The sequence below is a fragment of the Calypte anna genome, chromosome 1 (genome assembly GCF_003957555.1).
Source record: "Calypte anna isolate BGI_N300 chromosome 1, bCalAnn1_v1.p, whole genome shotgun sequence".
Classification (NCBI taxonomy): Eukaryota; Metazoa; Chordata; class Aves; order Apodiformes; family Trochilidae; genus Calypte; species Calypte anna.
In genome coordinates this window covers 175,370,627-175,384,579 of record NC_044244.1, presented here as the reverse complement: position 1 = coordinate 175,384,579, position 13,953 = coordinate 175,370,627, and the positions used below count along the sequence as shown (strand labels likewise).

The 13,953-nt window shown below is 41.6% G+C and overlaps 1 protein-coding gene across 1 annotated transcript in view; it reads right to left on the bottom strand.

Moving 5' to 3' along the window:
• Nucleotides 1-12,925, bottom strand: part of LOC115599222 — a 146,495-nt gene extending 133,570 nt beyond the window's left edge. Inside the window, exon 1 of the mRNA XM_030460703.1 lies at nucleotides 12,875-12,925. The gene's annotated coding sequence lies outside the window, so the exon portion shown is untranslated. The remainder of the gene's footprint in view (nucleotides 1-12,874) is intronic.
• Nucleotides 12,926-13,953: the final 1,028 nt, after the last annotated feature.

The window sequence follows — 13,953 nt, the reverse complement described above, 5'->3', positions numbered from 1 at the left end:
GCATCTCTGTCCGGGGAACTGCTTTCCCCTCAGGTGTTCCCAGGCAGCCTCTGGGCACATGGCTAAATTCCCCGACAGTCCCATCCTTGCTCAAACCAGCACCAGTCAACACCATGCTTTGCAAAAGCTGTCATCACACTCTAGAGTTACACATTTTTTTTCAGTGTCCCCTAACCTGTAGAGGCAAGGAGTCTGGGAGAGCCAGAGCGTAACAGGAAAGAGATGGCTGCAGGAACGTGAGGAGCTGACAGTACACAACACAGCAGTCATGACCATTCAAACTAAGTCATGTAAGCATACAGATCTCTTTAAATCATCATATCTGGCAAGAAGCCACGCTGTGTTTACAGCCAAAATGTGATGCTTTGAGAAAATGGAGCTCTGGTGAGCTGTCTATCAGATGAAAAAGAAGCACTACAGAATGTTCAGGATGTATCTGATGGAAAAATATTTTGTTCTTGGTGAACTGAAGTATTTACGCTATTCGTCCCTGTAGCTTCTCATCTTCAAGGAAAACCAGCCATTCTCATCCTTATTCTTGAGATGAGAAGTTTCAAAATAGTTTTCAATGTTTCAGAATACATTGCCTTTCTAATATTTTCCTTGCTGTAGGCCACTGACAGCTACCCTGCCTGTCACATGGATTTGATGGCCTTCCCAACAGGGAATAGCATCTTATTCCCAGTTTTGATTGTCTTGTCAGGAGCTTCTTTAGTGAGACTGCTGTTTGCCAGATAACATGTTTGTTTAGCAGGTAATTACTATAAGAAGGTCTGTTTTCTGAATCCCTCTTCTAAAAATTTCATATTTGATATTCAGTACTATAAATGAAAGCATGCTATTCAAATATATTGTTAAAATCATACATCATATTGAAAGAAGGGAATCAGTCCCAGATACAAATCCTGGTGTATCAGAATACAGGAATAACTGCTCTTACTCCATCTTTGTGGAGCAAATCTCCATAATTACAATAAGAATTGCACCAAATAGCTTTGGCAGAGCTGGCAGCATAAATCAGATTAATACAGAGAATTAAAAGAACAAAGCAGGAAGGAGAAAAGTTGGAAGGGCTGAGAAGTGACATCAAATAACAGATGTGAAACAGATCTGCTCGGACATGGGTGAGGATGTGTTTTGGGATAAATGAGCAGACAACAGTGTAAGAAGCAGTTTTCCGTGGAGAACTACCTGCTAGTAAAGTGATTTAAAGAAGAATTTGTATTCAAAGTTCATATGATAATGCATGTAGTAGACAGAAGATGTAGGTCAGCATAGGAAAAGATCCAGAGGAAGAAAAAATTACAAAAACTATTAAAGCAACTGGAAGGCTACACAGAAAGCAGATCTGAGAGTGTGCAGAAACCAGACAGGACACTACCTGAAGGCAAAAGGCACATCAGTCTTGCTAAAGAAAGTGATTCAAATAATGTGGACTACCCTTCAATATGATGTAAGTGGGCTAATGGCATGCATAATGTTAGATGCAATGCCACTAAAATGTTGCTTTTATATTCTTGTCCTTCATTTTATTGCTGGCAATGCAACAGCCATGAAGCATCACCAAAACCTCCACAAGGCACCTCCAAATAGTCCTCTTTCTAGGCTGACCATGCTTGCTCTATAAGGGCTGGATCCTGGTGATGTTAAGACAGCACCCCATCCTCATTGTCAATGTTCAGACACCTTCTGAACCACTTCATTTAAATCGACAGAAAACAAACCTCTTGGCATCCTGGTAGACAATCAGCTTGTCATCCTCTCTTATCCTCTGACATCATCCCCACAGACATTAATTTGTGGACCCCTTTGAGCTCACTTTAATCTTGCAGTTTACAAGAGTGACTGTTCCTCACTTTGCCCAGCTAAGCGGCAGCAGGTTCCACTTCCAGTCTATCATCTCTAACTCTTTTGCTTTCCTTCTACTCCTATGTTAAGTTAACCTAGTGAACTTTAAACATAGTTAATATAACATAATTAGCATATTAATATAATTAAAAACTTTAACTATAAACTTTGACTTTAACTATAGTTAACTTTTAATTTTTAATATAGCTAGCACAGTAAACTTATCTTCAAAATGTGTCCTTGAACTGCTTCTGCTATGGTGCCCTGCAGCTCGTGCTCCTTTGATAATGATTAAGTGAATGTGGACTTTTGTTTCTACTGTTTTCTACTTCTGCTTGTTGGCATTTGTTGCCATCTCAACACCTCAAGCTTCAGTGCTTCTAAGTTTGAAGCAAGGTGGGGCTATGAAGCCATCAGACAGTGCAGTCAGGGTTCTGCAAAAAGTCCTCCTAACAGAAAGTCTTCACTATTGGCAGGGCTAGGGATTATTTGGGCTCATTACCTTCATCTCCAGCAAGGCTAGGAGACATCTGTTGAATCAATGTAATAGCCCTGACCTCCATTTGCCCTTTGTCTTTCCAGCTGTAGAGAGCCACCCTGATTTCTCATTAACAATAAAAAAATAAAAACACCATTTTGTTTTCCCACCTCCAGGCAGCTGCAGAACCTTCCCCAACCACATGTAAACCAAATCTCTTGTCCTTGGAGTCCTAATGCTCTGGAAACTCATCAAGTGATCTTGGTTTGCAATCTGTAAAAAAAAGCCTTTTCCCTCAAATTCTGTCCCTTTTGACTAACTTAATCTGGGATCAGCAACAGGAGAGATGATAGGGGCTGAACTCATGGCAAAGGAATGCAATGGAAAGAATGGCAGTGGCAGAGGAAAAAGCTAGATACTAGGTTATTTCACTCAGCTGTATAATTCATTATTTTAAGTGAAGATAAGCATAAATTACCTTCCTTGTTCTGAATCCCAGTGTTTCTCTTTCCTTACTGCACTGGCCCACAAGACTTAGGCTCTTCAGAAGGCTTTTCTTCTCTTTTTTTGGCTCTGCAAGCTGATGACACTGACTCAGCCCTCCAGCTGCTAGCCAAATAACACAGTTAGCAAAGGTTGGGCTCCTTGACTGACTTGGCCAGAGATACCTCGCGTGCAGAAAAGAAGAGACGTGGGATTTACTCATGGGTGCAGCTCTACCAGGAGGATCAGGCATATGATCTCTTAACATTTTTTTTGCATGCTTTCTAAGCCCTGCCACACTTCTGGAGACTTTTGCTGTTGTAGTTCTATCCCCACAGCATCTCCTGGTGGAAAGACATGGAGCTGGACAGGGTACGAGGAGCAATATTCCCTCAGCTGAGAGCCACATTGCCCGAGGCTCCTTTCAGCAGGCAGCCTCATGGAGAAAGGGGCTGGAAGTCAATCACTGCCATTTACATCAGAGCTACATCCCCTCTGACAGGTGTGGCCTTACTGCCATCATTTTTTTGGCAGTTTGGAGGTTCATCATCAGATAGGATTGCTGGCCAGGTCACAGAATCATCACATCATTACGATTAGAAAAAACCTCTAAGATTATCAAGTCCAGCTGTCAACTCAACACCACCACGACCACTAAACCATGTCCTAAAGTGTCACATCTACACATTTTTTTAGCATCTCCAGTGCTGCTGACTCTACCACACCCCTGTGCAGCCTGTTCCAGTATTTGAACACTCAGTTAGTAAAGAATTTTTTCTGAATATCCAATCTAAATATCCAATTGTGTGTGTGTGGGTGCTATGGCTCTAGAGGTGCAGCATCTGGAGCTCCCCACCCTCCTTCTGCTAAGTTCAGGGCAGAGTCCTCGTCAGCCAAAACACACACAGGGATGTGACATTAAACTCACAATTTCTTAAACATTTCGAAGGAACACAGGCTGCTAACAGAGACTTTAAGGTAAACTAAATCTTAGGTGAGGATGGGAACTCTGTGAAGCTAAGTTCAAAGAAAGGTTTACTTCGGCCGTATCTTTAATCTGGGGTTTGTTTAAAAGAAGAAAAGTTGCAATGACTAACTTCTACAGGGTCTGAAATATAACAGGTTATTAAACACACAACCCAGCAACTGCTGAATCTGACAGAGACATTGCTCTCCCTGAGCTTTTGATAATAGAGTGTTTCAGATGATTAAATAGCTAATAAAGTCAGTCTTTGCTAAGTAGATGGATACCGCCAATATTGCAAAGGTAATTATGGTTTTCTATCAAAAAATTCTTGACTCAAAATATTTATTCCCAGACTGAAGCTAATATGCTAGTCTCATTTAAAGAGAAAATATTTTAGCCCCTACTAAAAGGTTTCCAATTTGCTTTACTGCAGTGGCTTTCAATTACAACAAGTTTCCAGGTATTTGTTTACAGATTGAGTATTTCTTTATAAGTAAATTCTCACCAGCTGCCATATTATACTACTTAGGAAATTAAACATAAACTTTTTTTGTAGGATAGGGAACTGCATCTGTAGGTTATTTCCCTTGCTGTTTCACAGGCCTTAGAGAATTGTGGTATCTGTAGCTCTCTAAAGCTGTAGAGCGATAAGAAAGGGTCAAAGGAACAGAAAACAGTATTAATGGATGCTTGCAAAAAAAGCCCTACAGAGAGCTGGGCAAGCACAAAATTATTCATTTGCCTCACTATTTCAGCCAGTCTTTTTTTTCACTGAACTTTTAGATCCTTTACTCCTTTCCTGTGAGGGCCATTAGAAAGCCAGGGTAATTTTTTTGTATCTTGCACACACAGCTGTTAACTACTTCATAGACTGCAGAAAAAAACCCAGTTCTTTACATCAGTAAATGATTCCATTATCACAGAGCAGCATGCAGCCGAGGTTTTATTTACACTTAAGCTACTTCACTGCTATCTATGATAATTTTTGCCTGGTTTATAAAAATGTAATGGATACTCATTTCCGTGTAGTTGAGCCAACATACATCAAACAGCAATGGCCATGTCTGCTTTTCCAGCACCACCCCCTGTCTTAATACCCTCTTTTCCCTCTTTGAGGCCCTCCCTTGAGGACTCAGTCCTATTGAAAAACAGTGAGAAATTAGAGGGCAGTGGCTTAACCATAGAGCAAGAAAAGATATCTTAAATATATACAAAGAAAACAAGTTATTGCATTCCTCTTCTACCCTCTACATTCCTCAGACAAAGCATTTCCAAGAAGCTGGGAGTTGCTGGGTGTGTGCATACAGCACCCAGGCTGAGCTCTACCACTGGCAGCTCTGGCATCACTGTCCATGGGTTAAGGAGAGCTCAGGATCACCCCCCCCTATAAAATGCATCACGGAGATGGCTGTGACCACAGCTGTGTGTGCAACTTAACCTGCTCTGATGTTAAGAAATGCCCTCACAGGTTTCACGTCATACAGTAAAACAGATGTACAGAACAGGTGTCTGAGCTCCAACCCTCCAGGAAGATCCTCTGTGGTCATGAGAGGATTCCTGGTGTACTCTGACATGCTGATGAGTTGTAAAATTGGCTGTGTTTAAACCATTAGCAGGACTGTCCCTTAGTTAACCCTTATTCACAGGAGGAGCAGTCTCACAAGAGAAGTAAAAGAAAACTATTTCAGCAGCATCCATGGGGGAAGCCTGCACAGGGGAGGTTGTTGCACCCTGGATGCAAGCAGGGAGTGCACCACAAATGACTGAAACTTGGAAATCTTATGGCACACCTAGGCAAGTGGTTGCTTTTGCAGGATCCAGCAGGTTTTGATGGCTACTACAACACAAATGACACTTATTCTTATGCTTATTCTTCTGCAACTAAATATGGTTGCCAGGTAAAGTAAGAGTTAGGTCCAAGATAGAAATTTGGATCAAAATCTTAATTTATATGGCATATGGCCTAGTTGAAGAAGCCTTGTGTTTAGTGGTTTGTTTTTGGGGTTTGGTTTTTGTTTTTTTTTTTTTTATATTACCACCAATCAAAAGAGATCCTGGCTGCTAAATGTTTTCTTAGGTTTTCAAGGCACTGAGGTTGGATCTAGGTTTTTGGTTTGTTCCAATTTCCAGAGAAGTTTGAGTGTAATAAAGAGTATTTTATCCTTTATTTACTGCACTGACCATGCTCTAGCTAGATCTCTTATTTCTATTGTCAGGGAAAATAAGAAACTGATAACAAAAATTACTATTGCGGTTGTAACTCCAGTGTTATTTATAAACAGCTAGATGCACAAAAAATGCAATTTAAATTTCATGGTGAGCAATATTCAGGCCTAGAGCTCCCTAATGCACAATTCATAGCTGCTTAAATTGTAGTCGTTAGTCTCATACTGCAATACTGTTTGTCATGATAAAAGGAAATTACTTTTCTGTCAATTGCTCCTGCAAGATTAGTTAATTTACATTCACAAAATGTCTGGAGCAGCATCTCAGTTGCATGGAGATGTTTCTCAGGGGTATTTGGCAGTTTGAGGTTTGGGGGGAAAATGAAAATTGACTTCTAATTTTGAAAAAGCTGCAGTGCCTACATCCCAAAGTCTTTACACCCCACCAAAGAGCAGCAATGAAGAGTAAATGTGTCACTTACAGATTGCTAATTTATACTGGGGACATGGAAGAGGAATGCCCCTCTCTTCTTTGCTACTTGGGCAGCCAAGCTGGCAGCATTTGAAATTGCTGCTCCTGCCTACATGAGTTGTTCATGCAAATAATCTACGTAAAACCTCCTGCTCTTTGGCATTGTGTTCTGCTAACATGTGTGTGTTTGTTTCATCCAGGTTGGGATGGAGACAGCAAGAGCCAAAAATGTAAGGAGGAATGTTATTTTTACTGACTTCCCTGGAAATTCTGGGTGAGTTTTAGCATGCCCGAGTTGGATGCCCACCTGACTGATGATTTGGATGCATCACAGCTCCCAATCCTATGTGGTGTAATTTAAGGTGTTGAAGTTTGGAGCCTGAGTTCCTTGGAGAGGTGATGGAGTAACCAAACACAGGAGTGCCTGGGGACCAATACAGTGCTCTTCCACCCAAAATAAGAAGCTGCTTCAGGATGAGGGCTGGAACATCCCCTGGGGTCCTTCCCACTAGAATCAGGAGAGGTGTGGGAGGGAGGGAGCAGCTCCCATGCCTTCTGCAACCTGTGCCACGATCCTCTGCGTGAGGGCACTTGAAGGCATGGCTGGACACTGTTCTGTCACTCCCCAGCCTGCAGGGATTCACACCCACATATTCCCAACAGAGAGTAAAATTTTCCCTTCCCTCCAGGGAAACAGTGGAAAGGCCTTTTGGAAAACACAGTGTTCAAGATGCCTCAGATTTAGCCCTGAGAGTGGGCAGGGCTGCCTGCCCTGCAGCCAGGTAGGGATGCTTAAAACCCCCTGAAGCTGAAGTAGTGGGTATATTTTTGTGTGTTGAGCAGAGCCTGTGGACTGCAAACAGACAATGTAGGTGTAGTGTCATGGACTATGTGCAGCTGGCACAGCAGAGCTTAACCTCTAGGTATTACTGCAATTAAAATGATGAAATACCAACAGCACAGGCATCTTCCACTCCGATGCTTGTGTTCAGGCATGTCGGGCTATGCTGATACTGATATCCCATTCCTATATTGGCACTGCAGCACTCATGGCATTTTGCAATGTTTTAAATTCTAATCTCTGCCAAATTCCAGCAAATATAGCTGCAGTCCTCCATCCTGATATTACTTTTTTGATTCAACACGGGGCAGAGTATCCTTATCTTTTCTCCCCAGCCTAACCTGCTGTGCTTCAGTGCATAACATTTCAAAGGCAGAAACTACACAGGAGGGAGTTCTCAGAAGAGTTTATGAGGGGTTTAAGGGCACCTCAGTTATACATTGTTTCTGTTCCCATTAGATTTAGCTTATTTGCAATGCTTCTTAGTCCTGCTCTAGCCACTCATTGCAAATTTCAGAAAGTGGTTTAAATCATGGTTGTTTAAGTTGCTTTTAATTATTTTCTATTTCAGTTGCCTGAATTTTCTTTTGAGATGGATCTTCTTGGTTAATGCCAAGGCTAGGATCCTACCTTGCATAAGTGGCAAATCCACATTTGTTTCCACTGAACAAATGTTCAGTGGGCCAAAATTATGCTGGTTAATAAAGACTGGTATGAAGACATGAAGGTCAATAGAAAGATGTATAAAGGTATGGATTTAGGTAAGGAGTAAAGGTATGGATTGGAATTATTAAAGTTTTAGCTTGAGATGAGGACAGACAATATCCCAAATCATTTTCATGCTTCTTTTTCTTTGGCTAAACTCCAAAATATTAGAGTCATTCCCACTGGTTTGCTCACAACTTTAAGTGACCTATGTTTAAAGTACCCTTGATTTCTCCACTTGTGTCACTGTAATAATACACCAGGGAAAGGGCCTTTAGCCCTTTATGAATAGAGGAGCAGATATAACTTAAACTGTACCAGTTGCTTGTTCTGTACATGTGAGCTGTTGGAAAAGGTAAGGGGTTTTTTTTGATGGCCAGATATGCCAGTCACACTGCTATCATTTCAGGACATAATGCAGTGGCACTGAAACAGCTGGGGTTTAAATGTTGAAAAATCCAGTTGTGGATGTAAAGGTTTTGGGATCAACTGTGTTTGGGATCCCTCTAATTTTTCCAGATAGAGCTGGAGAGCTGATGGTCTGGATTGCTCAGCAGTGCATCTCCCTCCTGCCCTACACATCCCTTTTACAAGTGTGTGAACCCAAATGATGACACATGGATACACCTTTCTTTCTGAGAACCCATAACCAGCAATTTAATTAAGGTAATTTAATTTGTCTTCAAAACAATGCATTATGCATTAATTAAAGTAACTTATTTTGTCTTCAAAACATAGTATTATTCATTCACCCTAAGGCACAAAATACATAGCACATAAAAACAACATCAGAGGTATATGAATGACTCTTGCTCATACCCTCATCTTTCCCCTTGCCAGCTTTTGTGCTTTCTCATTTTTAGCTTCAAGAAGCCTTTGAGTAGTATTAACTTGAATCTGTTTTTTCAGTGCTTTCCTCTGCCCTGTGACTCCCTTCCTTTCACACATTTTTTCTGGACAGCTTCTCTCAGGTGACCCACAGGCCCCAAATTCACAAAGATTTTATAAGATTATAGGGGGATACTTCTCAGGCCTGTAAAAACAGTGATATTACCAACGTTGCAGCCAAGCTCTCAGGCCCACAGAACTACTTGAATTTGTGGAGCCTTTTCTATGTGTTAAGCTGCTGTTTCTCTTCTGCTTGATCCCTTTAATAGCCCTGATTGACTATCTCACATAGTACCCATCTCACAACAGTGTATATGGAAGTAGGAATTCATTTTATAAATAAAAATATCAAGCAAATTTTAGGTTCCTAGTGGAGCTACTTACTCCCAAATAACAGCCTGTGGTACATCCTTGTCATCAGCACCAGATGCAACAGGATGCTAAATACTTATAAAAGGCAAGATTTTGTAAAACTTTAAAGTTTTGATAAAATAAATCATACATCATAGGAATATGTTGTGTTACAGGTAAACCTTGTGCTCATACAGACAGAAGTTAGGAAGTTGCTTTGGACTAATAGAGTGCTGCTGTTGAGAACATGCCCACATACTGCAGAAATATCTGAGTGATGATAAAAAGTACTTCAGAAGGAACTATTTTAGCTACAGTTCAGCTGAGCCTCAGCTTCATCTAATCCCCACTTCAGTGGCAGATATGAGCACACTTCATTCTAGGAACTTGTAACACACCAAAGAAGAACAGGCACCCCCATGCCTGTTGGCTTTATTGGTGGTTTTTTTCCTTGGCAATGCTGAATGTTTAGAGACTTGAGCATCTGGGGAACTCCACACAGCAGATATCACTTGTAGCAAACTCCTTAAAATCCGAACATTCCACGTTTTTGTTTCCCATTTGGTGTAACTAGGAAACCAACCTTACCCCAGACCCCATGCAGAGTCCTCCCCTTAGGATCCTTTTGGATCTTTGGCATTTTCCAGCCAGCAGGAATTAATTACTAGTGGTAAAACTATCACAGGATTCAGTTCTTTAGCTGCAGCAAGGGAGGTATAAACCACCCATTTCTGACCAGCAATAGCAGTATGAGCTGGCTCTCCCACCTGAACCATGGCCAGCTTATGCCTTTGGGATGAATTTCAGGAGACAGGTTGGAGTCTGCAGGCTGCTACACAAAAACCTCTCCTCTCCATAGAGCAGCATATCTGGACTGTCCTAACATGCAGAACAGGGAAATCAAAGTGGTCATAAGGAAGCCCCACCTATAGTACAAAATAATCCCATTAGTCTCTCCACGACAAAGACCTGGGAGTTATTTTGCTGGGTTGGTGGCCATGGGAACAGTGTGATTATCATCACAATACAGAGGCGGAAACAGAACCTTTCTCTAGGAAAGGGGAAGCAGCTTCCAGGAGCTCCTAGGGTATCACAGAGAGCAGGACTTTAACAGCAAGACAGCAAGCTTCCTAAAGCAACATCACCAGTAAAAAACAGCACAAACCTAGAAGTTACCAAGGAAAACCTAAAATCTTTCTTAGCAAGAGCAAAGGAAAGAGACTAACAACATATGCACTTCATTGCTTGAGATATATGTCAAAGGGTTAGACAACATAGGACAGCAAATAGTTGGATTTAGCACCTGTCTGCAAAGCCACAAATAATTTGAAGATACATAACTGAAGTTAGTGGATCAGAAGTGAGATTGAGCTGTGTAATCTTCTCTTTTAGGAGAAGCTTCAAGTGAAAGCACAACTGGAAGGTGGTAGGACCACAGCCACCCTTTTGCTAGGAACATAGACAACTTCAGTAGCCTCTTGTTTTCCTTCTCCTCACTCAGCCTGGCAGGAGGGGCAGCTGCATGTGTCCAACTTTGGTCACATTGGAATGACTGCAGGGTCATGTCATTGAATTCAGTAAATTTATTTCTTTTTCATGCTTGCCTACCTAAGAATCTGGCCCACTCTATCCATCTAACAATATCTAATAGAAAAAAGACTTCTCAAGTTAAGGGAACAAGAAGAACTAGACTATACCGAATGAGGACAAAATGTTTTAAATTAAAAAGTCTGCAGGGGCCCTTTAGTTTAAGGACTTTATGAGCATTTAAAGGACAAGCCACTGAAAAGCATTTCTGTATGTGCCCAGATATTATTTTTAACACTCACTTGCTATTTTATAAAATGAAAAGAAAACTAATTGATTTTAACACTGTTGACATAAAAATACTGCAATTTGTCCAATACAGAACCCTAATTCATTATACATTTATTTATCAGCTGGGGTTAAGATGTCTTCTATTTAGGATCTCCTTCACTCCAATTATGAAGGGCTCTCTGGCTGCAGTATGTTGAGTTTTATGATTTTCTCTGTGTGAGCATTTTTCCATCTGTACCAAACTTGGCTTTGGGAAAACCACTGTGTTTTGCTGTGCTAGTCAAACCTGGGGTGACTCTGCTGTAGTAACCAAAGAAAGATAGAGAAAAAGAATGAAGGTAAGGGAAAATTATCAACAGCATTTTACTTCCACTATGTTCAGATTAATTCCATATTCAGGTTGATGATATTGTAAATCTGAGTTTAGAGATCCCAGTGCTGTAACAGAAAACTCTGCAATGAATGATTTAAGAGTAGCAAAATGGTAGAGATATGGTCGAGAAGTTCACTTGTTAAAGAAATATTGACATTTTCTTTGCACCAGGCAATGGACTGAATTGTCTTATTGCCAGTTGTACAAAGCTTGTCTTCATCCCATGCTACATGCTCTGTCTGACTAATTCAGCAGAAATGCACCTGCATGCCCACGCCTCATCTGGATGCTGTTTATGTTGCTGCACGATCTGGAGCTGCCCAGATGGAGAATGAGTGGTGGTGGATCCACTGGGGATGGGATTTCTGCCATACCTAGTTAGCAATCACACTCCACTGATTTTTCTTTTCATACCAGCTTTGAATTCACCTGGGTCCACCAGAATATGGGACTATAAAAAGTGCCAAGGCAAGAAAGCGTGAAGTTGCTTTCTTTCTAAGTAAAATAAATGTTAAATTGGGAAGAATACTGGATTCTTTTGGGTAGCTAGAGAGAGATGTGGAAGAATCTAGACAGGATTATTTTTTTTTCTGGAGGATGTCTCTCAGCTTTTACTAACATGGAGGGAGATCACAAAAAGTTCCAACATACAGCTCTTCTCATTCAAGATTGTATATAAAATAACACTCTAAGATGACAGAGGTCATGCTAGACCATCCTGGACAGTTCCCATAGGAAAGTGAAATTATGACAAGCCTAGAACCACAAACTGCCTGCTCAGGTTTGGATCCCAGCCCCTACAGCTCTCCCACAGAAAACTCTTTCATTATTGCCATTAAACCACGTGCAAGAAAGAGCAGGTTATAAGTGTTTCAGCCACAAGAATGATCCTTCTGTGCACCAGTGAGTGCTATATATCTGTTAAAATTACTTCTATACATCTGCATCATAGTGGACAGGATTCTCTTAAGCTAATTTCCCTCAATCATCATTAATTGGCTTGCTAACACCTGGTACCAACAGATTTTTCATCTAGCAAGCACAGTGTCACATAATGGCAGCAGCAGGTTTTAACCTAATCCCTCTCCATACACAAGTAAACATCAAACGACGCCCCTGACAAAGACACACAGACCAGCCTGACATTTGCTGATAACACCCAGACTAGTCCTGCTCAAATACATATTCCAGTGGAAAAGATAATTTTAAACCATTCCCACCTAGACTAATTGCATTTACTGAAAAGAGCATCCTCCTCAGTATGCATGTATTAGTCCAGCTGCAAATCTAGCGAACACTTTGTGAAGCTTTGGAAAGCAATTATTATTTCATCTTACAGGAATTCACAACAGCTTGCTTGATAATGAAAAGTTATTAAGCAGATATCTATACTTCATGCAAGGTTGCACACCAAAAAAAAAAAAAAAAAAAAAAAAAAAAAAGGAAAAAGTAGGTGTTTAAAACTGATGTTTAAATTCCACTCACAGTTTTGAAGTCTAAGCATAAAACTTCTTACTTTGCAGCTGTAGCTCCAAGCTGTCTGGAAAGATAATGCAGTCCATCAGATATCCTGCTTTTGTTTTCTTGCATAAAAATATCATCTGTCACAGGCAGGGGAGCTGACTTAAGGACCAGCCCCTTCTGCTGAGCACACCAATCGGGAGACCCTGGGAGCACATGTGGAAAGCCACTCGCCTGCACGCCGGTCACGGCCACGGGCAGCATCTGCTCTGTGGCTCCCAGGTGCCAGATGAGCGTGGGTGACAGAGAAACCCAAGCTTCAGAGGTGCCCCAGATAGGGCTGCCTGGCCCCCAGCCCTGCCATGGAGGTGAAACAGAGGGGTACCAGGGGAACATCACCTTGGCTGGTCCTGCAAAACCAGCTGCAGGGACAGTAAAACTTGGGGCCAAGAACTGTGCCTGCCTCTATTTGGCCTTATTCTTTACTGTTGTAATAAAAATGATCTCTTTTACCATTACATTAAATGCTTGTTCACCTTTTCTCCTAGCTGTAATTCTGTGCCCCATTTATGGGTTTTTATTTCAAACCTCATCCATGTTAATTGTGTCTGCGGAAAAGTCCTGGGCATTGCCAGCCTCTCTGCTCTGGATTCCAGGGTTCAGCCTTGCCTGGATTCTCCTCCCTTTCTTTGAAATCTTGCTCTCTCCCCACCACCCAGCCAGCTGTCTGTGGGCTCCCTGCTCCTCCTCTGCCACCCTCAGCTGCCTGCTCTGCTCTACAAGCTCCCCGGGCATCATTTTGCTCCGCACCTGTCAGCCAGGGAGATCATTCTCTTCTTGCATCTGTTTAACCTGATGACATTGAAATTCAAACTGCTTAGGAACCAAATTCAGAGTCGTACACCAGCAGCTTCCCTGCCCTTGAGCAGAACCGGGGGCGAAAAAAAAAAAATCCATGCACACGAAAGCGGGTTCAAAGTGCAGCAGTAGCACGGTGCACGAAGTCAAAAATCCAACTGTGCATAGGTGAGTGTGATGAACTAATATCTGTCGATTTGTTTTTGCCCCTGGAAGCATACTTGCAAGTCATAACATGCTGGGAA